This window comes from Ascaphus truei, chromosome 1, assembly GCF_040206685.1.
Source record: "Ascaphus truei isolate aAscTru1 chromosome 1, aAscTru1.hap1, whole genome shotgun sequence".
In the NCBI taxonomy this organism is placed as follows: domain Eukaryota; kingdom Metazoa; phylum Chordata; class Amphibia; order Anura; family Ascaphidae; genus Ascaphus; species Ascaphus truei.
The window spans coordinates 16782203-16808652 of record NC_134483.1 but is presented as its reverse complement, the minus strand read 5'-3'; positions in this window follow the sequence as shown (position 1 = coordinate 16808652).

The window sequence follows — 26450 nt, the reverse complement described above, 5'->3', positions numbered from 1 at the left end:
ACACTTTGATGTCAAAATTTCATGCGTTAGCCCAGAAGGAAGGGGAAATGGTATCCGATTTCCTCAGGCGACTACACCTGGATCTCTGGAATATGGTGAGGAAAGGCGTGTTGCCAAGGAAAGAAGCCAACGGACTACGTACCACTCAGCTGCTGAGGGGGCTCCTACCCCTACACCCCGTGTCGGTGCGGGTCAGTAGCTGCATAACGCCCGGACAAGCCCTGTCGTTTCACGACTTAATGGATCGGGTCCAAGCGCACGAGATGGTGTTGTTAGGGCGTGACTTAGCCACCGGGAAGAAGCCACCGCCCGGGGGTAAAGAAGCCAAGAAAGTGGACCCAAAGCCCGACGTGCCCGAACCTGGGGATCCCGATCCCGAGGATGTCCCTACCCCAGTGACACCCAGACCTCGTCCCCCGACTGGGCGAAGTCCCCCAACCAGGAGAGACGAGGCCTACCTCAGCCAAATGCAGTGTTACGCATGTGGAAAGATGGGACATTTACGGGCCCACTGCCCCACCTCGCGGAGGACGTCGTCCCGACCGGCGCAATCAATGCCGTGCCAACCCCTGGAGGATGAAAAGGTGTTGCCCTCCTCTCAGAGCCCCCGGATTGGCCCCGCCTCCATTATTCGAGTAGTTATCGAGGGCATCTACGCCGCCGCATTGTTGGATACGGGATCCCAAGTGACCATCGTGTACCGGCCCTTCTACGACCAACACCTACACCAACTACCGTTGCTATCTGCGGATGCCTTGCGACTACGGGGATTGAGTCATGAAGATTACCCCATAGACGGAGTAGTAAAGGTGCAGTTAGATATTCTCCAGCTGAATACTGGTAAACGTCACCCCATGGAAGTGGAGGCCTTAGTGTGCCCCGAACCTCAGGACCACCCCAGCGCCCCAATCATCTTGGGGACCAACGCTGACATTGTGCGCGCGGTATTCCGCCAGTTTTTGCAAGAAGCGGGAGAAGCCCCACTGCTGGCCTTAGCGGCCTGTCCAGCCCTCCAAGAGGTCTGCGGTAGAATTGCGACTGAGGAAGAGTATGGCGTCCTTTACAGCCAAGAAGGGGGGCTGACTCAACTTCTCCCGGGAGAAGGACGAATGATGGTCGCCGCTTGCCATTACCCCCGACGACGGTGGGGGGATCAACTCTTCACCGTGGAAAGTGTGGCCCAGGATGAACAACGTTTGGGCTACAAAGTACTGGCCTCTGTCAAGGAATGGCCCGGGAAGATTCCGAGGCGCACCTGGGTGTACGTGCAGAATATATCCCCGTACCCCATGACTATTGACCGGCGGCAGACGCTGGGAAGGATATACCCCGTAACTCCCGAGGAGAAGGTTTCGACGGAACCATCTAGGTGCTCACCTACTACCTCCGATTCAGTGTTGGAATTTGACTTCGGCGACTCGCCACTCCCGGATGAATGGAGGAAGAGGCTGCAGAACAAGCTACACGACCGAAGGAGTGTGTTCTCCACCGGTGATATGGATGTGGGATGCAGTCGCAGTGCCCACCACACCATCCGAATGAGCGACGCCACCCCCTTCCGGGAGCGCTCCCGCCGGCTGGCCCCCAGGGATGTTGACGAAGTGAGGAGATTGCTCGGCGAGATGGAAACGGCTGGCATTGTGCAGGAATCTCGGAGCCCTTACGCCTCACCCATCGTGGTAGTCCGCAAGAAGAACGGGACGGTCCGTCTATGTGTGGATTACAGAACTCTGAATACTCGTACTATTCCCGATCAGTACACACTGCCCCGAATCGATGACCTCCTGAACGCTCTGACGGGAAGCAAATGGTTCAGTGTGCTCGACCTCAGGTCCGGATATTATCAAGTGCCCATGGGCCAGGAAGACCAAGAATAAACGGCCTTCATCTGTCCATTAGGGTTTTACCAATTTACCCGCATGCCTCAAGGGATCTGCGGGGCCCCGGCCACGTTCCAGAGACTAATGGAAAAAACCCTCGGAGACCTTAACCCGCGAGAGTGCTTAGTGTACCTGGACGACATTATCGTGTTCGGACGGACTCTAGAGGAGCACTCCGAGAGACTGGTGAAGGTGCTGGATAGACTTCAGGGGGAGGGTCTAAAACTGTCTCTGGACAAATGCAAGTTCTGTCGGTCCTCAGTGACGTATGTGGGTCATATTGTTTCGGCTGATTGGGTATCCACCGACCCAGGGAAGATAGAGGCGGTGGTGAATTGGCCTAGACCTCAAAATGTCCAAGAGCTGCGGTCCTTCTTGGGGTTTTGTGGCTATTATCGGCGGTTCGTTGAGAGCTATTCCAGCAAGGCCAAGCGATTGAATGATCTTCTAAAGGTATATCCGGGAGAAACCGGGAGGAAAGGAATCTCGGCGCAGACACCCTTTGGGAAGACATGGACTCCAGAATGTGAACAGGCCTTCAAGAACTTAAAGGCCAGCCTCACTCAGGCTCCCGTCTTGGCCTATGCGGACCCCGAACGAGAATATGTCCTACATGTCGATGCTAGCCTTAGCGGATTAGGAGCGGTTTTGCATCAGAAGTATGAGACCGGGCTACGTCCGGTGGCCTATGCGAGCCGAAGCTTAACCCCTAGCGAGCAGAATTACCCGGTCCATAAACTGGAATTTTTGGCGCTAAAATGGGCTGTGGTAGATAAGCTGCATGACTACCTATATGGGGTACCATTCGAAGTACGTACGGACAACAATCCCATGACCTATATCAATACGTCTGCCAAATTGGACGCCACAGGACACCGTTGGTTAGCTGCTCTAGCCAACTACAGGTTCAACCTTAAATACAAACCCGGACCCACCAACATAGGTGCCGACGCCCTGTCTCGTCGACCGGGCCTTCAATCCACTCCTGATGAGGAAGTTTGGGAAGAGATACCGGGTCCCGGGATTCGTGCCCTCTGCTCAGTGGCTGCGGTAGTCGACGACCACGTAGCATTCTCGGAATTGCGGGTTGTTGACTCGTTGGGATGTAATTCGCGGGCTGTTCCTCGGGCCTATCAAGGTCAAGAAGGGATGAACATCACTGAAGATAATATCATCTCGTGGAGGGATCTAGTGCATTATCAAACACAAGACCCCATAGTGGAGCTAGCCCGTCAAGCGGTACAACAAGATAACCCTTCTATACTGAAGCGAGCCCCCAAAGACTTGGTGAAACTCCTGCTAAATGAGTTTGGGAAGTTTGAAATGGACAATTGTTTGTTATATCGGGTGATATCCTATCATAACCATCCCGATCGGCGTCAGTTGTTTTTGCCGGAACGTTTGAGAACCCTAGTCCTCCGGGCCCTTCACGATGACCATGGTCACCTGGGCATTGACAAGACATTTGGGCTACTACAGTATAGGTTCTATTGGCCGAGAATGAGGGAGTCCGTGGAGCAACATTGTCGGAGGTGTAATCGCTGTTTACAACGAAAGACACTGCCCACCAGGGCGGCTCCTATGGCACACTTGAAAAGCTCGGGTCCAATGGATTTGGTGTGTATGGATTTTCTCTGTATCGAGCCCGACAGTCGGGGAGTTAGTAATGTTCTTGTGATCACTGACCACTACACTAGGTACGCCCAAGCGTTCCCTACGAAAGACCAGAAGGTCGTAACGGTGGCCCGAGTACTATGGGAGAAATATTTCATTCACTATGGGTTACCAAATCGTCTTCACTCCGATCAGGGCAGGGACTTTGAGAGTACACTAATACGGGAGTTGCTCACCCTACTGAACATTGCCAAGTCGCGTACTACCCCGTACCACCCCGAAGGGGATGCTCTGCCTGAACGGTTCAATCGCACTTTGTTAGATATGTTAGGAACTTTGACGAGCCCGCAAAAGACGGAGTGGAGTAAACACGTCGAGGCATTGGTACATGCGTATAATTGTACCCGACATGAGTCCACCGGGTATACACCGTATTTCTTGATGTTCGGAAGAGAAGCCCGTTTACCGGTGGATGTGCGCCTGCGGATATCTACCGATGGGGTATCCAATAGGACGCATTTTCGATATGTCCAGCGGCTAAGGGACAGTTTACAGCTGGCCTATAAATTGGCTGAACGGACGACCGCGCAATTGAATGCGGGAAATAAAAGGCGCTACGATCACAAAGTACGTCACAAGGAAATTCACCCCGGAGATGCGGTCCTCTTACGTAACTTAGGTGTTCCTGGGAAGCATAAATTGGGCGACCGGTGGCGGGAGGGTGTGTATGAGGTGGAGTCACAGATGCCTGGTCTTCCTGTGTACCGGATCAAGGATTCTGAAGGCCGCGTAAAAGTGTGGCATAGGAATCATCTGCTTCCCATACCTCAAGTAGGGACGGACGAATTGGAAGTCCCAGCCACGCCCATAGATGGAGGAGTTGAACACACAGAGGATGGCCCAGAGACTGTAAAAATTGCCACCTCTGAGGATCCAATGGAAGGAACCTATCAAAGGGGCCTTCCGGTCGTGGAGGCATCTCCCGAAGGAGCCACGGGTAAAGAGCCTCTTGGCCCGAACATTGACCATTTGACTCCAGCGAGTCAGTCCCTAGACCCACAAAGTCCATGTTTCACACCCCAAAGAGACTGTATTAATGCTGAAAACCCCTCAAGGGTAGAGATGGAAGCACCAGTTGAGACTGGACACTCTGCAGAGGAAGCAGAGGAGAATCAACCCCGGCGAAGTCAAAGAACCTGTCAGCCTCCCATGCGAATGGCATATGATCAATTTGGGGCACCCCATTATGAGGCTCAGCAGTGGGCTCGGCATATGATGCAAGCTATGATGGTACTGTTTAACGAAATGTGTAACCTAATCTAGGAATGAGGGGGTTGTGTAAATAGTTATATATATATGTGGTTTATGTAGTCCAGCGGGGACGTTGGAATCTGGAGAGGGGAGAATGTAAGGATGTGCATATATATATCTAAAGGTTCCGCGCTGTCAATCCAAAGGCAGCGCCATATTGTCCCTTCTGCCAGCAAGGTCACTGTGTACAAGTTGGGCTGCGCATGCGCGAGAGAAGCGCGCGAAGGGCAACCAATCTGTAGAGACTTGGGGGTTAGAACTCTGAACTCTGAACTGTGAGAGGGTCAGCTGAGGCTGAGGACCAATCGGGTGTGAGACTCTGGATAGAGGAACCGGATGCGTGTGGGCGGTGGGTGAGAGCAGAGAGGGAGGTGAAGGAGGAGGTTGGCGGAACCTCGTGTGCGCGAGCGGAGGGTCAGTGACCTGTCCGCTTAGGTGAAAGGTATTCCCCCGGCCCGAGGAGTATTCCCCCGTCACCGTAGGGTGCTGTTTTGTAAGGACGGCCCTAGCTGGTAGGGACGTTTCCCATTAGTGCGGTTTAGCTGCGGAGCTGCGGAGCTGCGGAGCTGCGGCCGCCATCTTGGATTGGATACAGACGGCGCCGCAGAAAGGAGTGACGGTGAAAGGCTGGAGCAACGCTAGGACCCTGCGTGGAGTGTGACGGTCATCGCAGTGACCGGAAGGTATCATTATCTACAAGTGCACCTACACCGGTCACCAGGCACTGATCCCGCCTCCCACTAACTAATTGGGCCACCTGTGTGAATCCTATGGTACCATACCTATATTGGTTATAAGACATACTCCTAGGGAGAGTGGCAGAGCCACCTGTGTACAGGACATTATCCCTAATAAGGTGTGGCCGAGCCACGGTGTGTGTGTGTAACGTTGATATATATATATTCTGCGATTCTGTTGTTCTCTATGCTTAATACATAAAAGGTTGCTGTTGCACAATGCTATGGTTATGTTCTTGCTCAGGGTATAATCTCTATCATGGGGATCCTGGGCGAGTGGAGGCGCTGCACCGCGAAAAGTAATGGTATGACCCCAGGCTCCCAAATGGCGGAGGCTCAGAGCTCCTGAAGCCACAGGTAATTGCAACACCGTAGTTCCTTAGTGCAGGCAGTCACAAAAAGGGCTACATATAAGACATGAGTAGAGCTCAACAAGTGTGGAGAGAAGCTCAGTGCTGAGGCTACTTGCTGGGTGCTGTTGTTACTCTATCAACCAGCCTTGGGGAAGGTCTGAGATAAGAGCCACTTGTTGCCTTCACAAGGCATTGCTTGGTATAAGCAAGTGAGTTCCCATCAAAGATGGGTCAGTTGCAAGCTTAATGCAAGAGACATAGCAAAGAAGCCCAATATACTTCTGATATGGATGCAATGCCCAACAGACTTGGAAATGACTCACAGCTGGCATGTTCAAGCTCAATGACTGAGGGGAAGCAAGTGATGGCTTCCTAACCTAATTCAGACTACTCTCCCTCCAATTTTTATTCTTCTCTCATAATACAGTGTTTGTTTTGCCACTTTTCCATAGAAGAATCATATGTTTTCCTGTTCTTAGAAAACATCTGGGAAACATTAGTTACAAAACACAATCAAATTAATAAAAAATGTAAGTCCTTTAAATTCTCATTAAAATTCTAGAAAGATAAACATGTGGAATGTCAATTAAAAAAATAAAAATTTCCAGTGCTCATTGAAGGATTGAATCTAGACTATTTCATAAAAGTTGGGGAAAAAAGGAACTTTTACACGATACAGTGAAAAGCCACATATCCCAGCATATGCATGAAAAACACACATATTTTACTGTAAGTATGTTACTTAAACGGTATTTCTGCAATTCTCTTGTAGTTATGGTACAAAAATAAGACACATCAGTGTCTGTCCTCCAATTTATGTAAGGATTCTTCAAATGATACACGTGAAAATAACATTTCAGTTTGACATATTTGAACTTCACAGTAATCTCTCAAGCATTGTCTACACTCCTAATTTATTTTTCATAGCCTGTAAATAGAGAACTCTTGCTCAATGTAACATGTGAGTGAATAATTTAAATGTTATGTGGAGAACATATTAAGTTTAAGGTGGTGCATATACATGCCAACCTGTGTAAAAAGAATGGTGTATTTAGTATGCAAATATGCAAAACGGGAGAGCATGTACATTCACTCTTCTTTCAAAACTCCCATTTATATTTAAAAAATATATTTAAAAAGCTTCATTGCTTGGTATAAGCAAGTGAGTTCCCATCAAAGATGGGTCAGTTGCAAGCTTAATGCAAGAGACATAGCAAAGAAGCCCAATATACTTCTGATATGGATGCAATGCCCAACAGACTTGGAAATGACTCACAGCTGGCATGTTCAAGCTCAATGACTGAGGGGAAGCAAGTGATGGCTTCCTAACCTAATTCAGACTACTCTCCCTCCAATTTTTATTCTTCTTTCCTAATACAGCATTTTGGCAGTTTGTTTTGCCACTTTTCCATAGAAGAATCATATGCTTTCCTGTACTTAGGAAACATTAGTTACAAAACTCAATCAAATTAATGCAAAATGTCAGTCCTTTAAATTCTCATTAAAATTCTAGAAAGTTAAACATGTGGAATGTCAATTAAAAAAATAAAAATTTCCAGTGCTCATTGAAAGATTGAATCTAGACTATTTCATAAAATTTGGGGGAAAAAGGAACTTTTACACGATACAGTAAAGAGCCACATATCCCAGCATATGCATGAAAAACACACATATTTTACTGTAAGTATGTTATTTAAATGGTATTTTTGCAATTCTCTTGTTGTTATGGTACAAAAATAAGACACATCAGTGTCTGTCTCACAGCTGGCATGTTCAAGCTCAATGACTGAGGGGAAGCAAGTGATGTCTTCCTAACCTAATTCAGACTACTCTCCCTCCAATTTTTATTCTTCTTTCCTAATACAGCATTTTGGCAGTTTGTTTTGCCACTTTTCCATAGAAGAATCATATGCTTTCCTGTACTTAGGAAACATTAGTTACAAAACTCAATCAAATTAATGCAAAATGTCAGTCCTTTAAATTCTCATTAAAATTCTAGAAAGTTAAACATGTGGAATGTCAATTAAAAAAATAAAAATTTCCAGTGCTCATTGAAAGATTGAATCTAGACTATTTCATAAAATTTGGGGGAAAAAGGAACTTTTACACGATACAGTAAAGAGCCACATATCCCAGCATATGCATGAAAAACACACATATTTTACTGTAAGTATGTTATTTAAATGGTATTTTTGCAATTCTCTTGTTGTTATGGTACAAAAATAAGACACATCAGTGTCTGTCCTCCAATTTATGTAAGGATTCTTCAAATGATACACGTGAAAATAACATTTCAGTTTGACATATTTGAACTTCACAGTAATCTCTCAAGCATTGTCTACACTCCTAATTTATTTTTCATATCCTGATTCTAAGACTTACCATCAAAGATCTACAGTGTATCATTTAAGAACGTTTCAGCCTGTAAACAGAGAACTCTTGCTCAATGTAACATGTGAGTGAATAATTTAAATGTCAATGTTATGTGGAGAACATATTAAGTTTAATGTGGTGCATATACATGACAACCTGTGTAAAAAGAATGGTGTATTTAGTATGCAAATATGCAAAACGGGAGAGCATGTACATTCACTCCTTCTTTCAAAACTCCCATTTATATTTAAAAAATATATGTTAAAAAGCTTAGGAAAAAATGAATTTTGACAATGTGCTTCTTGAAGATTTTCATTGTAGACGTTTCATAAAAGATTGTAAGAATTTTGAGACATTATCTTTTCACCCTAAGCTTGTTGATTCCTTTTGTTTTGTGGTTTATATAAGACATGAGTAGAGCTCAACAAGTGTGGAGAGAAGCTCAGTGATGAGGCTACTTGCTGGGTGCTGTTGTTACTCTATCAACCAGCCTTGGGGAAGGTCTGAGATAAGAGCCACTTGTTGCCTTCACAAGGCATTGCTTGGTATAAGCAAGTGAGTTCCCATCAAAGATGGGTCAGTTGCAAGCTTAATGCAAGAGACATAGCAAAGAAGCCCAATATACTTCTGTGCCCAACAGACTTGAAAATGACTCACGGCTGGCATGTTCAAGCTCAATGACTGAGGGGAAGCAAGTGATGGCTTCCTAACCTAATTCAGACTACTCTCCCTCCAATTTTTGTTCTTCTTTCATAATACAGTGTTTGTTTTGCCACTTTTCCATAGAAGAATCATATGTTTTCCTGTTCTTAGAAAACATCTGGGAAACAGTTACAAAACACAATCAAATTAATAAAAAATGTAAGTCCTTTAAATTCTCATTATAACTCTAGAAAGATAAACATGTGGAATGTGAATTAAAAAAATAAAAATTTACATGTGAGTGAATAATTTAAATGTCAATGTTATGTGGAGAACATATTAAGTTTAAGGTGGTGCATATACATGACAACCTGTGTAAAAAGAATGGTGTATTTAGTATGCAAATATGCAAAACTTGAGAGCATGTACATTCACTCTTCTTTCAAAACTCCCATTTATATTTAAAAAATATATTTAAAAAGCTTTGGAAAAAATGAATTTTGACAATGTGCTTCTTGAAGATTTTCATTGTAGACGTTTCATAAATGATTGTAAGAATTTTGAGACATTATCTTTTCACCCTAAGCTTGTTGATACCTTTGTTTTGTGGTTTATATAAGACATGAGTAGAGCTCAACAAGTGTGGAGAGAAGCTCAGTGCTGAGGCTACTTGCTGGGTGCTGTTGTTACTCTATCAACCAGCCTTGGGGAAGGTCTGAGATAAGAGCCACTTGTTGCCTTCACAAGGCATTGCTTGGTATAAGCAAGTGAGTTCCCATCAAAGATGGGTCAGTTGCAAGCTTAATGCAAGAGACATAGCAAAGAAGCCCAATATACTTCTGATATGGATGCAATGCCCAACAGACTTGAAAATGACTCACGGCTGGCATGTTCAAGCTCAATGACTGAGGGGAAGCAAGTGATGGCTTCCTAACCTAATTCAGACTACTCTCCCTCCAATTTTTATTCTTCTTTCATAATACAGTGTTTGTTTTGCCACTTTTCCATAGAAGAATCATATGTTTTCCTGTTCTTAGAAAACATCTGGGAAACATTAGTTACAAAACACAATCAAATTAATAAAAAATGTAAGTCCTTTAAATTCTCATTAAAATTCTAGAAAGATAAACATGTGGAATGTCAATTAAAAAAATAAAAATTTCCAGTGCTCATTGAAGGATTGAATCTAGACTATTTCATAAAAGTTGGGGAAAAAAGGAACTTTTACACGATACAGTGAAAAGCCACATATCCCAGCATATGCATGAAAAACACACATTTTTTACTGTAAGTATGTTACTTAAACGGTATTTCTGCAATTCTCTTGTAGTTATGGTACAAAAATAAGACACATCAGTGTCTGTCCTCCAATTTATGTAAGGATTCTTCAAATGATACACGTGAAAATAACATTTCAGTTTGACATATTTGAACTTCACAGTAATCTCTCAAGCATTGTCTACACTCCTAATGTATTTTTCATAGCCTGTAAATAGAGAACTCTTGCTAAATGTAACATGTGAGTGAATAATTTAAATGTTATGTGGAGAACATATTAAGTTTAAGGTGGTGCATATACATGCCAACCTGTGTAAAAAGAATGGTGTATTTAGTATGCAAATATGCAAAACGGGCGAGCATGTACATTCACTCTTCTTTCAAAACTCCCATTTATATTTAAAAAATATATTTAAAAAGCTTTGGAAAAAATGAATTTTGACAATGTGCTTCTTGAAGATTTTCATTGTAGACGTTTCATAAATGATTGTAAGAATTTTGAGACATTATCTTTTCACCCTAAGCTTGTTGATACCTTTGTTTTGTGGTTTATATAAGACATGAGTAGAGCTCAACAAGTGTGGAGAGAAGCTCAGTGCTGAGGCTACTTGCTGGGTGCTGTTGTTACTCTATCAACCAGCCTTGGGGAAGGTCTGAGATAAGAGCCACTTGTTGCCTTCACAAGGCATTGCTTGGTATAAGCAAGTGAGTTCCCATCAAAGATGGGTCAGTTGCAAGCTTAATGCAAGAGACATAGCAAAGAAGCCCAATATACTTCTGATATGGATGCAATGCCCAACAGACTTGAAAATGACTCACGGCTGGCATGTTCAAGCTCAATGACTGAGGGGAAGCAAGTGATGGCTTCCTAACCTAATTCAGACTACTCTCCCTCCAATTTTTATTCTTCTTTCATAATACAGTGTTTGTTTTGCCACTTTTCCATAGAAGAATCATATGTTTTCCTGTTCTTAGAAAACATCTGGGAAACATTAGTTACAAAACACAATCAAATTAATAAAAAATGTAAGTCCTTTAAATTCTCATTAAAATTCTAGAAAGATAAACATGTGGAATGTCAATTAAAAAAATAAAAATTTCCAGTGCTCATTGAAGGATTGAATCTAGACTATTTCATAAAAGTTGGGGAAAAAAGGAACTTTTACACGATACAGTGAAAAGCCACATATCCCAGCATATGCATGAAAAACACACATTTTTTACTGTAAGTATGTTACTTAAACGGTATTTCTGCAATTCTCTTGTAGTTATGGTACAAAAATAAGACACATCAGTGTCTGTCCTCCAATTTATGTAAGGATTCTTCAAATGATACACGTGAAAATAACATTTCAGTTTGACATATTTGAACTTCACAGTAATCTCTCAAGCATTGTCTACACTCCTAATGTATTTTTCATAGCCTGTAAATAGAGAACTCTTGCTAAATGTAACATGTGAGTGAATAATTTAAATGTTATGTGGAGAACATATTAAGTTTAAGGTGGTGCATATACATGCCAACCTGTGTAAAAAGAATGGTGTATTTAGTATGCAAATATGCAAAACGGGCGAGCATGTACATTCACTCTTCTTTCAAAACTCCCATTTATATTTAAAAAATATATTTAAAAAGCTTAGGAAAAAATGAATTTTGACAATGTGCTTCTTGAAGATTTTCATTGTAGACGTTTCATAAATGATTGTAAGAATTTTGAGACATTATCTTTTCACCCTAAGCTTGTTGATACCTTTGTTTTGTGGTTTATATAAGACATGAGTAGAGCTCAACAAGTGTGGAGAGAAGCTCAGTGCTGAGGCTACTTGCTGGGTGCTGTTGTTACTCTATCAACCAGCCTTGGGGAAGGTCTGAGATAAGAGCCACTTGTTGCCTTCACAAGGCATTGCTTGGTATAAGCAAGTGAGTTCCCATCAAAGATGGGTCAGTTGCAAGCTTAATGCAAGAGACATAGCAAAGAAGCCCAATATACTTCTGATATGGATGCAATGCCCAACAGACTTGAAAATGACTCACGGCTGGCATGTTCAAGCTCAATGACTGAGGGGAAGCAAGTGATGGCTTCCTAACCTAATTCAGACTACTCTCCCTCCAATTTTTATTCTTCTTTCATAATACAGTGTTTGTTTTGCCACTTTTCCATAGAAGAATCATATGTTTTCCTGTTCTTAGAAAACATCTGGGAAACATTAGTTACAAAACACAATCAAATTAATAAAAAATGTAAGTCCTTTAAATTCTCATTAAAATTCTAGAAAGATAAACATGTGGAATGTCAATTAAAAAAATAAAAATTTCCAGTGCTCATTGAAGGATTGAATCTAGACTATTTCATAAAAGTTGGGGAAAAAAGGAACTTTTACACGATACAGTGAAAAGCCACATATCCCAGCATATGCATGAAAAACACACATTTTTTACTGTAAGTATGTTACTTAAACGGTATTTCTGCAATTCTCTTGTAGTTATGGTACAAAAATAAGACACATCAGTGTCTGTCCTCCAATTTATGTAAGGATTCTTCAAATGATACACGTGAAAATAACATTTCAGTTTGACATATTTGAACTTCACAGTAATCTCTCAAGCATTGTCTACACTCCTAATGTATTTTTCATAGCCTGTAAATAGAGAACTCTTGCTAAATGTAACATGTGAGTGAATAATTTAAATGTTATGTGGAGAACATATTAAGTTTAAGGTGGTGCATATACATGCCAACCTGTGTAAAAAGAATGGTGTATTTAGTATGCAAATATGCAAAACGGGCGAGCATGTACATTCACTCTTCTTTCAAAACTCCCATTTATATTTAAAAAATATATTTAAAAAGCTTAGGAAAAAATGAATTTTGACAATGTGCTTCTTGAAGATTTTCATTGTAGACGTTTCATAAATGATTGTAAGAATTTTGAGACATTATCTTTTCACCCTAAGCTTGTTGATACCTTTGTTTTGTGGTTTATATAAGACATGAGTAGAGCTCAACAAGTGTGGAGAGAAGCTCAGTGCTGAGGCTACTTGCTGGGTGCTGTTGTTACTCTATCAACCAGCCTTGGGGAAGGTCTGAGATAAGAGCCACTTGTTGCCTTCACAAGGCATTGCTTGGTATAAGCAAGTGAGTTCCCATCAAAGATGGGTCAGTTGCAAGCTTAATGCAAGAGACATAGCAAAGAAGCCCAATATACTTCTGATATGGATGCAATGCCCAACAGACTTGAAAATGACTCACGGCTGGCATGTTCAAGCTCAATGACTGAGGGGAAGCAAGTGATGGCTTCCTAACCTAATTCAGACTACTCTCCCTCCAATTTTTATTCTTCTTTCATAATACAGTGTTTGTTTTGCCACTTTTCCATAGAAGAATCATATGTTTTCCTGTTCTTAGAAAACATCTGGGAAACATTAGTTACAAAACACAATCAAATTAATAAAAAATGTAAGTCCTTTAAATTCTCATTAAAATTCTAGAAAGATAAACATGTGGAATGTCAATTAAAAAAATAAAAATTTCCAGTGCTCATTGAAGGATTGAATCTAGACTATTTCATAAAAGTTGGGGAAAAAAGGAACTTTTACACGATACAGTGAAAAGCCACATATCCCAGCATATGCATGAAAAACACACATTTTTTACTGTAAGTATGTTACTTAAACGGTATTTCTGCAATTCTCTTGTAGTTATGGTACAAAAATAAGACACATCAGTGTCTGTCCTCCAATTTATGTAAGGATTCTTCAAATGATACACGTGAAAATAACATTTCAGTTTGACATATTTGAACTTCACAGTAATCTCTCAAGCATTGTCTACACTCCTAATTTATTTTTCATAGCCTGTAAATAGAGAACTCTTGCTAAATGTAACATGTGAGTGAATAATTTAAATGTTATGTGGAGAACATATTAAGTTTAAGGTGGTGCATATACATGCCAACCTGTGTAAAAAGAATGGTGTATTTAGTATGCAAATATGCAAAACGGGCGAGCATGTACATTCACTCTTCTTTCAAAACTCCCATTTATATTTAAAAAATATATTTAAAAAGCTTAGGAAAAAATGAATTTTGACAATGTGCTTCTTGAAGATTTTCATTGTAGACGTTTCATAAATGATTGTAAGAATTTTGAGACATTATCTTTTCACCCTAAGCTTGTTGATACCTTTGTTTTGTGGTTTATATAAGACATGAGTAGAGCTCAACAAGTGTGGAGAGAAGCTCAGTGCTGAGGCTACTTGCTGGGTGCTGTTGTTACTCTATCAACCAGCCTTGGGGAAGGTCTGAGATAAGAGCCACTTGTTGCCTTCACAAGGCATTGCTTGGTATAAGCAAGTGAGTTCCCATCAAAGATGGGTCAGTTGCAAGCTTAATGCAAGAGACATAGCAAAGAAGCCCAATATACTTCTGATATGGATGCAATGCCCAACAGACTTGAAAATGACTCACGGCTGGCATGTTCAAGCTCAATGACTGAGGGGAAGCAAGTGATGGCTTCCTAACCTAATTCAGACTACTCTCCCTCCAATTTTTATTCTTCTTTCATAATACAGTGTTTGTTTTGCCACTTTTCCATAGAAGAATCATATGTTTTCCTGTTCTTAGAAAACATCTGGGAAACATTAGTTACAAAACACAATCAAATTAATAAAAAATGTAAGTCCTTTAAATTCTCATTAAAATTCTAGAAAGATAAACATGTGGAATGTCAATTAAAAAAATAAAAATTTCCAGTGCTCATTGAAGGATTGAATCTAGACTATTTCATAAAAGTTGGGGAAAAAAGGAACTTTTACACGATACAGTGAAAAGCCACATATCCCAGCATATGCATGAAAAACACACATTTTTTACTGTAAGTATGTTACTTAAACGGTATTTCTGCAATTCTCTTGTAGTTATGGTACAAAAATAAGACACATCAGTGTCTGTCCTCCAATTTATGTAAGGATTCTTCAAATGATACACGTGAAAATAACATTTCAGTTTGACATATTTGAACTTCACAGTAATCTCTCAAGCATTGTCTACACTCCTAATGTATTTTTCATAGCCTGTAAATAGAGAACTCTTGCTAAATGTAACATGTGAGTGAATAATTTAAATGTTATGTGGAGAACATATTAAGTTTAAGGTGGTGCATATACATGCCAACCTGTGTAAAAAGAATGGTGTATTTAGTATGCAAATATGCAAAACGGGCGAGCATGTACATTCACTCTTCTTTCAAAACTCCCATTTATATTTAAAAAATATATTTAAAAAGCTTAGGAAAAAATGAATTTTGACAATGTGCTTCTTGAAGATTTTCATTGTAGACGTTTCATAAATGATTGTAAGAATTTTGAGACATTATCTTTTCACCCTAAGCTTGTTGATACCTTTGTTTTGTGGTTTATATAAGACATGAGTAGAGCTCAACAAGTGTGGAGAGAAGCTCAGTGCTGAGGCTACTTGCTGGGTGCTGTTGTTACTCTATCAACCAGCCTTGGGGAAGGTCTGAGATAAGAGCCACTTGTTGCCTTCACAAGGCATTGCTTGGTATAAGCAAGTGAGTTCCCATCAAAGATGGGTCAGTTGCAAGCTTAATGCAAGAGACATAGCAAAGAAGCCCAATATACTTCTGATATGGATGCAATGCCCAACAGACTTGAAAATGACTCACGGCTGGCATGTTCAAGCTCAATGACTGAGGGGAAGCAAGTGATGGCTTCCTAACCTAATTCAGACTACTCTCCCTCCAATTTTTATTCTTCTTTCATAATACAGTGTTTGTTTTGCCACTTTTCCATAGAAGAATCATATGTTTTCCTGTTCTTAGAAAACATCTGGGAAACATTAGTTACAAAACACAATCAAATTAATAAAAAATGTAAGTCCTTTAAATTCTCATTAAAATTCTAGAAAGATAAACATGTGGAATGTCAATTAAAAAAATAAAAATTTCCAGTGCTCATTGAAGGATTGAATCTAGACTATTTCATAAAAGTTGGGGAAAAAAGGAACTTTTACACGATACAGTGAAAAGCCACATATCCCAGCATATGCATGAAAAACACACATTTTTTACTGTAAGTATGTTACTTAAACGGTATTTCTGCAATTCTCTTGTAGTTATGGTACAAAAATAAGACACATCAGTGTCTGTCCTCCAATTTATGTAAGGATTCTTCAAATGATACACGTGAAAATAACATTTCAGTTTGACATATTTGAACTTCACAGTAATCTCTCAAGCATTGTCTACACTCCTAATGTATTTTTCATAGCCTGTAAATAGAGAACTCTTGCTAAATGTAACATGTGAGTGAATAATTTAAATGTTATGTGGAGAACATATTAAGTTTAAGGTGGTGCATATACATGCCAACCTGTGTAAAAAGAATGGTGTATTTAGTATGCAAATATGCAAAACGGGCGAGCATGTACATTCACTCTTCTTTCAAAACTCCCATTTATATTTAAAAAATATATTTAAAAAGCTTAGGAAAAAATGAATTTTGACAATGTGCTTCTTGAAGATTTTCATTGTAGACGTTTCATAAATGATTGTAAGAATTTTGAGACATTATCTTTTCACCCTAAGCTTGTTGATACCTTTGTTTTGTGGTTTATATAAGACATGAGTAGAGCTCAACAAGTGTGGAGAGAAGCTCAGTGCTGAGGCTACTTGCTGGGTGCTGTTGTTACTCTATCAACCAGCCTTGGGGAAGGTCTGAGATAAGAGCCACTTGTTGCCTTCACAAGGCATTGCTTGGTATAAGCAAGTGAGTTCCCATCAAAGATGGGTCAGTTGCAAGCTTAATGCAAGAGACATAGCAAAGAAGCCCAATATACTTCTGATATGGATGCAATGCCCAACAGACTTGAAAATGACTCACGGCTGGCATGTTCAAGCTCAATGACTGAGGGGAAGCAAGTGATGGCTTCCTAACCTAATTCAGACTACTCTCCCTCCAATTTTTATTCTTCTTTCATAATACAGTGTTTGTTTTGCCACTTTTCCATAGAAGAATCATATGTTTTCCTGTTCTTAGAAAACATCTGGGAAACATTAGTTACAAAACACAATCAAATTAATAAAAAATGTAAGTCCTTTAAATTCTCATTAAAATTCTAGAAAGATAAACATGTGGAATGTCAATTAAAAAAATAAAAATTTCCAGTGCTCATTGAAGGATTGAATCTAGACTATTTCATAAAAGTTGGGGAAAAAAGGAACTTTTACACGATACAGTGAAAAGCCACATATCCCAGCATATGCATGAAAAACACACATTTTTTACTGTAAGTATGTTACTTAAACGGTATTTCTGCAATTCTCTTGTAGTTATGGTACAAAAATAAGACACATCAGTGTCTGTCCTCCAATTTATGTAAGGATTCTTCAAATGATACACGTGAAAATAACATTTCAGTTTGACATATTTGAACTTCACAGTAATCTCTCAAGCATTGTCTACACTCCTAATGTATTTTTCATAGCCTGTAAATAGAGAACTCTTGCTAAATGTAACATGTGAGTGAATAATTTAAATGTTATGTGGAGAACATATTAAGTTTAAGGTGGTGCATATACATGCCAACCTGTGTAAAAAGAATGGTGTATTTAGTATGCAAATATGCAAAACGGGCGAGCATGTACATTCACTCTTCTTTCAAAACTCCCATTTATATTTAAAAAATATATTTAAAAAGCTTAGGAAAAAATGAATTTTGACAATGTGCTTCTTGAAGATTTTCATTGTAGACGTTTCATAAATGATTGTAAGAATTTTGAGACATTATCTTTTCACCCTAAGCTTGTTGATACCTTTGTTTTGTGGTTTATATAAGACATGAGTAGAGCTCAACAAGTGTGGAGAGAAGCTCAGTGCTGAGGCTACTTGCTGGGTGCTGTTGTTACTCTATCAACCAGCCTTGGGGAAGGTCTGAGATAAGAGCCACTTGTTGCCTTCACAAGGCATTGCTTGGTATAAGCAAGTGAGTTCCCATCAAAGATGGGTCAGTTGCAAGCTTAATGCAAGAGACATAGCAAAGAAGCCCAATATACTTCTGATATGGATGCAATGCCCAACAGACTTGAAAATGACTCACGGCTGGCATGTTCAAGCTCAATGACTGAGGGGAAGCAAGTGATGGCTTCCTAACCTAATTCAGACTACTCTCCCTCCAATTTTTATTCTTCTTTCATAATACAGTGTTTGTTTTGCCACTTTTCCATAGAAGAATCATATGTTTTCCTGTTCTTAGAAAACATCTGGGAAACATTAGTTACAAAACACAATCAAATTAATAAAAAATGTAAGTCCTTTAAATTCTCATTAAAATTCTAGAAAGATAAACATGTGGAATGTCAATTAAAAAAATAAAAATTTCCAGTGCTCATTGAAGGATTGAATCTAGACTATTTCATAAAAGTTGGGGAAAAAAGGAACTTTTACACGATACAGTGAAAAGCCACATATCCCAGCATATGCATGAAAAACACACATTTTTTACTGTAAGTATGTTACTTAAACGGTATTTCTGCAATTCTCTTGTAGTTATGGTACAAAAATAAGACACATCAGTGTCTGTCCTCCAATTTATGTAAGGATTCTTCAAATGATACACGTGAAAATAACATTTCAGTTTGACATATTTGAACTTCACAGTAATCTCTCAAGCATTGTCTACACTCCTAATGTATTTTTCATAGCCTGTAAATAGAGAACTCTTGCTAAATGTAACATGTGAGTGAATAATTTAAATGTTATGTGGAGAACATATTAAGTTTAAGGTGGTGCATATACATGCCAACCTGTGTAAAAAGAATGGTGTATTTAGTATGCAAATATGCAAAACGGGCGAGCATGTACATTCACTCTTCTTTCAAAACTCCCATTTATATTTAAAAAATATATTTAAAAAGCTTAGGAAAAAATGAATTTTGACAATGTGCTTCTTGAAGATTTTCATTGTAGACGTTTCATAAATGATTGTAAGAATTTTGAGACATTATCTTTTCACCCTAAGCTTGTTGATACCTTTGTTTTGTGGTTTATATAAGACATGAGTAGAGCTCAACAAGTGTGGAGAGAAGCTCAGTGCTGAGGCTACTTGCTGGGTGCTGTTGTTACTCTATCAACCAGCCTTGGGGAAGGTCTGAGATAAGAGCCACTTGTTGCCTTCACAAGGCATTGCTTGGTATAAGCAAGTGAGTTCCCATCAAAGATGGGTCAGTTGCAAGCTTAATGCAAGAGACATAGCAAAGAAGCCCAATATACTTCTGATATGGATGCAATGCCCAACAGACTTGAAAATGACTCACGGCTGGCATGTTCAAGCTCAATGACTGAGGGGAAGCAAGTGATGGCTTCCTAACCTAATTCAGACTACTCTCCCTCCAATTTTTATTCTTCTTTCATAATACAGTGTTTGTTTTGCCACTTTTCCATAGAAGAATCATATGTTTTCCTGTTCTTAGAAAACATCTGGGAAACATTAGTTACAAAACACAATCAAATTAATAAAAAATGTAAGTCCTTTAAATTCTCATTAAAATTCTAGAAAGATAAACATGTGGAATGTCAATTAAAAAAATAAAAATTTCCAGTGCTCATTGAAGGATTGAATCTAGACTATTTCATAAAAGTTGGGGAAAAAAGGAACTTTTACACGATACAGTGAAAAGCCACATATCCCAGCATATGCATGAAAAACACACATTTTTTACTGTAAGTATGTTACTTAAACGGTATTTCTGCAATTCTCTTGTAGTTATGGTACAAAAATAAGACACATCAGTGTCTGTCCTCCAATTTATGTAAGGATTCTTCAAATGATACACGTGAAAATAACATTTCAGTTTGACATATTTGAACTTCACAGTAATCTCTCAAGCATTGTCTACACTCCTAATGTATTTTTCATAGCCTGTAAATAGAGAACTCTTGCTAAATGTAACATGTGAGTGAATAATTTAAATGTTACGTGGAGAACATATTAAGTTTAAGGTGGTGCATATACATGCCAACCTGTGTAAAAAGAATGGTGTATTTAGTATGCAAATATGCAAAACGGGCGAGCATGTACATTCACTCTTCTTTCAAAACTCCCATTTATATTTAAAAAATATATTTAAAAAGCTTAGGAAAAAATGAATTTTGACAATGTGCTTCTTGAAGATTTTCATTGTAGACGTTTCATAAATGATTGTAAGAATTTTGAGACATTATCTTTTCACCCTAAGCTTGTTGATACCTTTGTTTTGTGGTTTATATAAGACATGAGTAGAGCTCAACAAGTGTGGAGAGAAGCTCAGTGCTGAGGCTACTTGCTGGGTGCTGTTGTTACTCTATCAACCATCCTTGGGGAAGGTCTGAGATAAGAGCCACTTGTTGCCTTCACAAGGCATTGCTTGGTATAAGCAAGTGAGTTCCCATCAAAGATGGGTCAGTTGCAAGCTTAATGCAAGAGACATAGCAAAGAAGCCCAATATACTTCTGTGCCCAACAGACTTGAAAATGACTCATGGCTGGCATGTTCAAGCTCAATGACTGAGGGGAAGCAAGTGATGGCTTCCTAACCTAATTCAGACTACTCTCCCTCCAATTTTTATTCTTCTTTCATAATACAGTGTTTGTTTTGCCACTTTTCCATAGAAGAATCATATGTTTTCCTGTTCTTAGAAAACATCTGGGAAACATTAGTTACAAAACACAATCAAATTAATAAAAAATGTAAGTCCTTTAAATTCTCATTAAAATTCTAGAAAGATAAACATGTGGAATGTCAATTAAAAAAATAAAAATTTCCAGTGCTCATTGAAGGATTGAATCTAGACTATTTCATAAAAGTTGGGGAAAAAAGGAACTTTTACACGATACAGTGAAAAGCCACATATCCCAGCATATGCATGAAAAACACACATTTTTTACTGTAAGTATGTTACTTAAACGGTATTTCTGCAATTCTCTTGTAGTTATGGTACAAAAATAAGACACATCAGTGTCTGTCCTCCAATTTATGTAAGGATTCTTCAAATGATACACGTGAAAATAACATTTCAGTTTGACATATTTGAACTTCACAGTAATCTCTCAAGCATTGTCTACACTCCTAATGTATTTTTCATAGCCTGTAAATAGAGAACTCTTGCTAAATGTAACATGTGAGTGAATAATTTAAATGTTATGTGGAGAACATATTAAGTTTAAGGTGGTGCATATACATGCCAACCTGTGTAAAAAGAATGGTGTATTTAGTATGCAAATATGCAAAACGGGCGAGCATGTACATTCACTCTTCTTTCAAAACTCCCATTTATATTTAAAAAATATATTTAAAAAGCTTAGGAAAAAATGAATTTTGACAATGTGCTTCTTGAAGATTTTCATTGTAGACGTTTCATAAATGATTGTAAGAATTTTGAGACATTATCTTTTCACCCTAAGCTTGTTGATACCTTTGTTTTGTGGTTTATATAAGACATGAGTAGAGCTCAACAAGTGTGGAGAGAAGCTCAGTGCTGAGGCTACTTGCTGGGTGCTGTTGTTACTCTATCAACCAGCCTTGGGGAAGGTCTGAGATAAGAGCCACTTGTTGCCTTCACAAGGCATTGCTTGGTATAAGCAAGTGAGTTCCCATCAAAGATGGGTCAGTTGCAAGCTTAATGCAAGAGACATAGCAAAGAAGCCCAATATACTTCTGATATGGATGCAATGCCCAACAGACTTGAAAATGACTCACGGCTGGCATGTTCAAGCTCAATGACTGAGGGGAAGCAAGTGATGGCTTCCTAACCTAATTCAGACTACTCTCCCTCCAATTTTTATTCTTCTTTCATAATACAGTGTTTGTTTTGCCACTTTTCCATAGAAGAATCATATGTTTTCCTGTTCTTAGAAAACATCTGGGAAACATTAGTTACAAAACACAATCAAATTAATAAAAAATGTAAGTCCTTTAAATTCTCATTAAAATTCTAGAAAGATAAACATGTGGAATGTCAATTAAAAAAATAAAAATTTCCAGTGCTCATTGAAGGATTGAATCTAGACTATTTCATAAAAGTTGGGGAAAAAAGGAACTTTTACACGATACAGTGAAAAGCCACATATCCCAGCATATGCATGAAAAACACACATTTTTTACTGTAAGTATGTTACTTAAACGGTATTTCTGCAATTCTCTTGTAGTTATGGTACAAAAATAAGACACATCAGTGTCTGTCCTCCAATTTATGTAAGGATTCTTCAAATGATACACGTGAAAATAACATTTCAGTTTGACATATTTGAACTTCACAGTAATCTCTCAAGCATTGTCTACACTCCTAATGTATTTTTCATAGCCTGTAAATAGAGAACTCTTGCTAAATGTAACATGTGAGTGAATAATTTAAATGTTACGTGGAGAACATATTAAGTTTAAGGTGGTGCATATACATGCCAACCTGTGTAAAAAGAATGGTGTATTTAGTATGCAAATATGCAAAACGGGCGAGCATGTACATTCACTCTTCTTTCAAAACTCCCATTTATATTTAAAAAATATATTTAAAAAGCTTAGGAAAAAATGAATTTTGACAATGTGCTTCTTGAAGATTTTCATTGTAGACGTTTCATAAATGATTGTAAGAATTTTGAGACATTATCTTTTCACCCTAAGCTTGTTGATACCTTTGTTTTGTGGTTTATATAAGACATGAGTAGAGCTCAACAAGTGTGGAGAGAAGCTCAGTGCTGAGGCTACTTGCTGGGTGCTGTTGTTACTCTATCAACCAGCCTTGGGGAAGGTCTGAGATAAGAGCCACTTGTTGCCTTCACAAGGCATTGCTTGGTATAAGCAAGTGAGTTCCCATCAAAGATGGGTCAGTTGCAAGCTTAATGCAAGAGACATAGCAAAGAAGCCCAATATACTTCTGATATGGATGCAATGCCCAACAGACTTGAAAATGACTCACGGCTGGCATGTTCAAGCTCAATGACTGAGGGGAAGCAAGTGATGGCTTCCTAACCTAATTCAGACTACTCTCCCTCCAATTTTTATTCTTCTTTCATAATACAGTGTTTGTTTTGCCACTTTTCCATAGAAGAATCATATGTTTTCCTGTTCTTAGAAAACATCTGGGAAACATTAGTTACAAAACACAATCAAATTAATAAAAAATGTAAGTCCTTTAAATTCTCATTAAAATTCTAGAAAGATAAACATGTGGAATGTCAATTAAAAAAATAAAAATTTCCAGTGCTCATTGAAGGATTGAATCTAGACTATTTCATAAAAGTTGGGGAAAAAAGGAACTTTTACACGATACAGTGAAAAGCCACATATCCCAGCATATGCATGAAAAACACACATTTTTTACTGTAAGTATGTTACTTAAACGGTATTTCTGCAATTCTCTTGTAGTTATGGTACAAAAATAAGACACATCAGTGTCTGTCCTCCAATTTATGTAAGGATTCTTCAAATGATACACGTGAAAATAACATTTCAGTTTGACATATTTGAACTTCACAGTAATCTCTCAAGCATTGTCTACACTCCTAATGTATTTTTCATAGCCTGTAAATAGAGAACTCTTGCTAAATGTAACATGTGAGTGAATAATTTAAATGTTATGTGGAGAACATATTAAGTTTAAGGTGGTGCATATACATGCCAACCTGTGTAAAAAGAATGGTGTATTTAGTATGCAAATATGCAAAACGGGCGAGCATGTACATTCACTCTTCTTTCAAAACTCCCATTTATATTTAAAAAATATATTTAAAAAGCTTAGGAAAAAATGAATTTTGACAATGTGCTTCTTGAAGATTTTCATTGTAGACGTTTCATAAATGATTGTAAGAATTTTGAGACATTATCTTTTCACCCTAAGCTTGTTGATACCTTTGTTTTGTGGTTTATATAAGACATGAGTAGAGCTCAACAAGTGTGGAGAGAAGCTCAGTGCTGAGGCTACTTGCTGGGTGCTGTTGTTACTCTATCAACCAGCCTTGGGGAAGGTCTGAGATAAGAGCCACTTGTTGCCTTCACAAGGCATTGCTTGGTATAAGCAAGTGAGTTCCCATCAAAGATGGGTCAGTTGCAAGCTTAATGCAAGAGACATAGCAAAGAAGCCCAATATACTTCTGATATGGATGCAATGCCCAACAGACTTGAAAATGACTCACGGCTGGCATGTTCAAGCTCAATGACTGAGGGGAAGCAAGTGATGGCTTCCTAACCTAATTCAGACTACTCTCCCTCCAATTTTTATTCTTCTTTCATAATACAGTGTTTGTTTTGCCACTTTTCCATAGAAGAATCATATGTTTTCCTGTTCTTAGAAAACATCTGGGAAACATTAGTTACAAAACACAATCAAATTAATAAAAAATGTAAGTCCTTTAAATTCTCATTAAAATTCTAGAAAGATAAACATGTGGAATGTCAATTAAAAAAATAAAAATTTCCAGTGCTCATTGAAGGATTGAATCTAGACTATTTCATAAAAGTTGGGGAAAAAAGGAACTTTTACACGATACAGTGAAAAGCCACATATCCCAGCATATGCATGAAAAACACACATTTTTTACTGTAAGTATGTTACTTAAACGGTATTTCTGCAATTCTCTTGTAGTTATGGTACAAAAATAAGACACATCAGTGTCTGTCCTCCAATTTATGTAAGGATTCTTCAAATGATACACGTGAAAATAACATTTCAGTTTGACATATTTGAACTTCACAGTAATCTCTCAAGCATTGTCTACACTCCTAATGTATTTTTCATAGCCTGTAAATAGAGAACTCTTGCTAAATGTAACATGTGAGTGAATAATTTAAATGTTACGTGGAGAACATATTAAGTTTAAGGTGGTGCATATACATGCCAACCTGTGTAAAAAGAATGGTGTATTTAGTATGCAAATATGCAAAACGGGCGAGCATGTACATTCACTCTTCTTTCAAAACTCCCATTTATATTTAAAAAATATATTTAAAAAGCTTAGGAAAAAATGAATTTTGACAATGTGCTTCTTGAAGATTTTTATTGTAGACGTTTCATAAATGATTGTAAGAATTTTGAGACATTATCTTTTCACCCTAAGCTTGTTGATACCTTTGTTTTGTGGTTTATATAAGACATGAGTAGAGCTCAACAAGTGTGGAGAGAAGCTCAGTGCTGAGGCTACTTGCTGGGTGCTGTTGTTACTCTATCAACCATCCTTGGGGAAGGTCTGAGATAAGAGCCACTTGTTGCCTTCACAAGGCATTGCTTGGTATAAGCAAGTGAGTTCCCATCAAAGATGGGTCAGTTGCAAGCTTAATGCAAGAGACATAGCAAAGAAGCCCAATATACTTCTGTGCCCAACAGACTTGAAAATGACTCACGGCTGGCATGTTCAAGCTCAATGACTGAGGGGAAGCAAGTGATGGCTTCCTAACCTAATTCAGACTACTCTCCCTCCAATTTTTATTCTTCTTTCATAATACAGTGTTTGTTTTGCCACTTTTCCATAGAAGAATCATATGTTTTCCTGTTCTTAGAAAACATCTGGGAAACATTAGTTACAAAACACAATCAAATTAATAAAAAATGTAAGTCCTTTAAATTCTCATTAAAATTCTAGAAAGATAAACATGTGGAATGTCAATTAAAAAAATAAAAATTTCCAGTGCTCATTGAAGGATTGAATCTAGACTATTTCATAAAAGTTGGGGAAAAAAGGAACTTTTACACGATACAGTGAAAAGCCACATATCCCAGCATATGCATGAAAAACACACATTTTTTACTGTAAGTATGTTACTTAAACGGTATTTCTGCAATTCTCTTGTAGTTATGGTACAAAAATAAGACACATCAGTGTCTGTCCTCCAATTTATGTAAGGATTCTTCAAATGATACACGTGAAAATAACATTTCAGTTTGACATATTTGAACTTCACAGTAATCTCTCAAGCATTGTCTACACTCCTAATGTATTTTTCATAGCCTGTAAATAGAGAACTCTTGCTAAATGTAACATGTGAGTGAATAATTTAAATGTTATGTGGAGAACATATTAAGTTTAAGGTGGTGCATATACATGCCAACCTGTGTAAAAAGAATGGTGTATTTAGTATGCAAATATGCAAAACGGGCGAGCATGTACATTCACTCTTCTTTCAAAACTCCCATTTATATTTAAAAAATATATTTAAAAAGCTTAGGAAAAAATGAATTTTGACAATGTGCTTCTTGAAGATTTTCATTGTAGACGTTT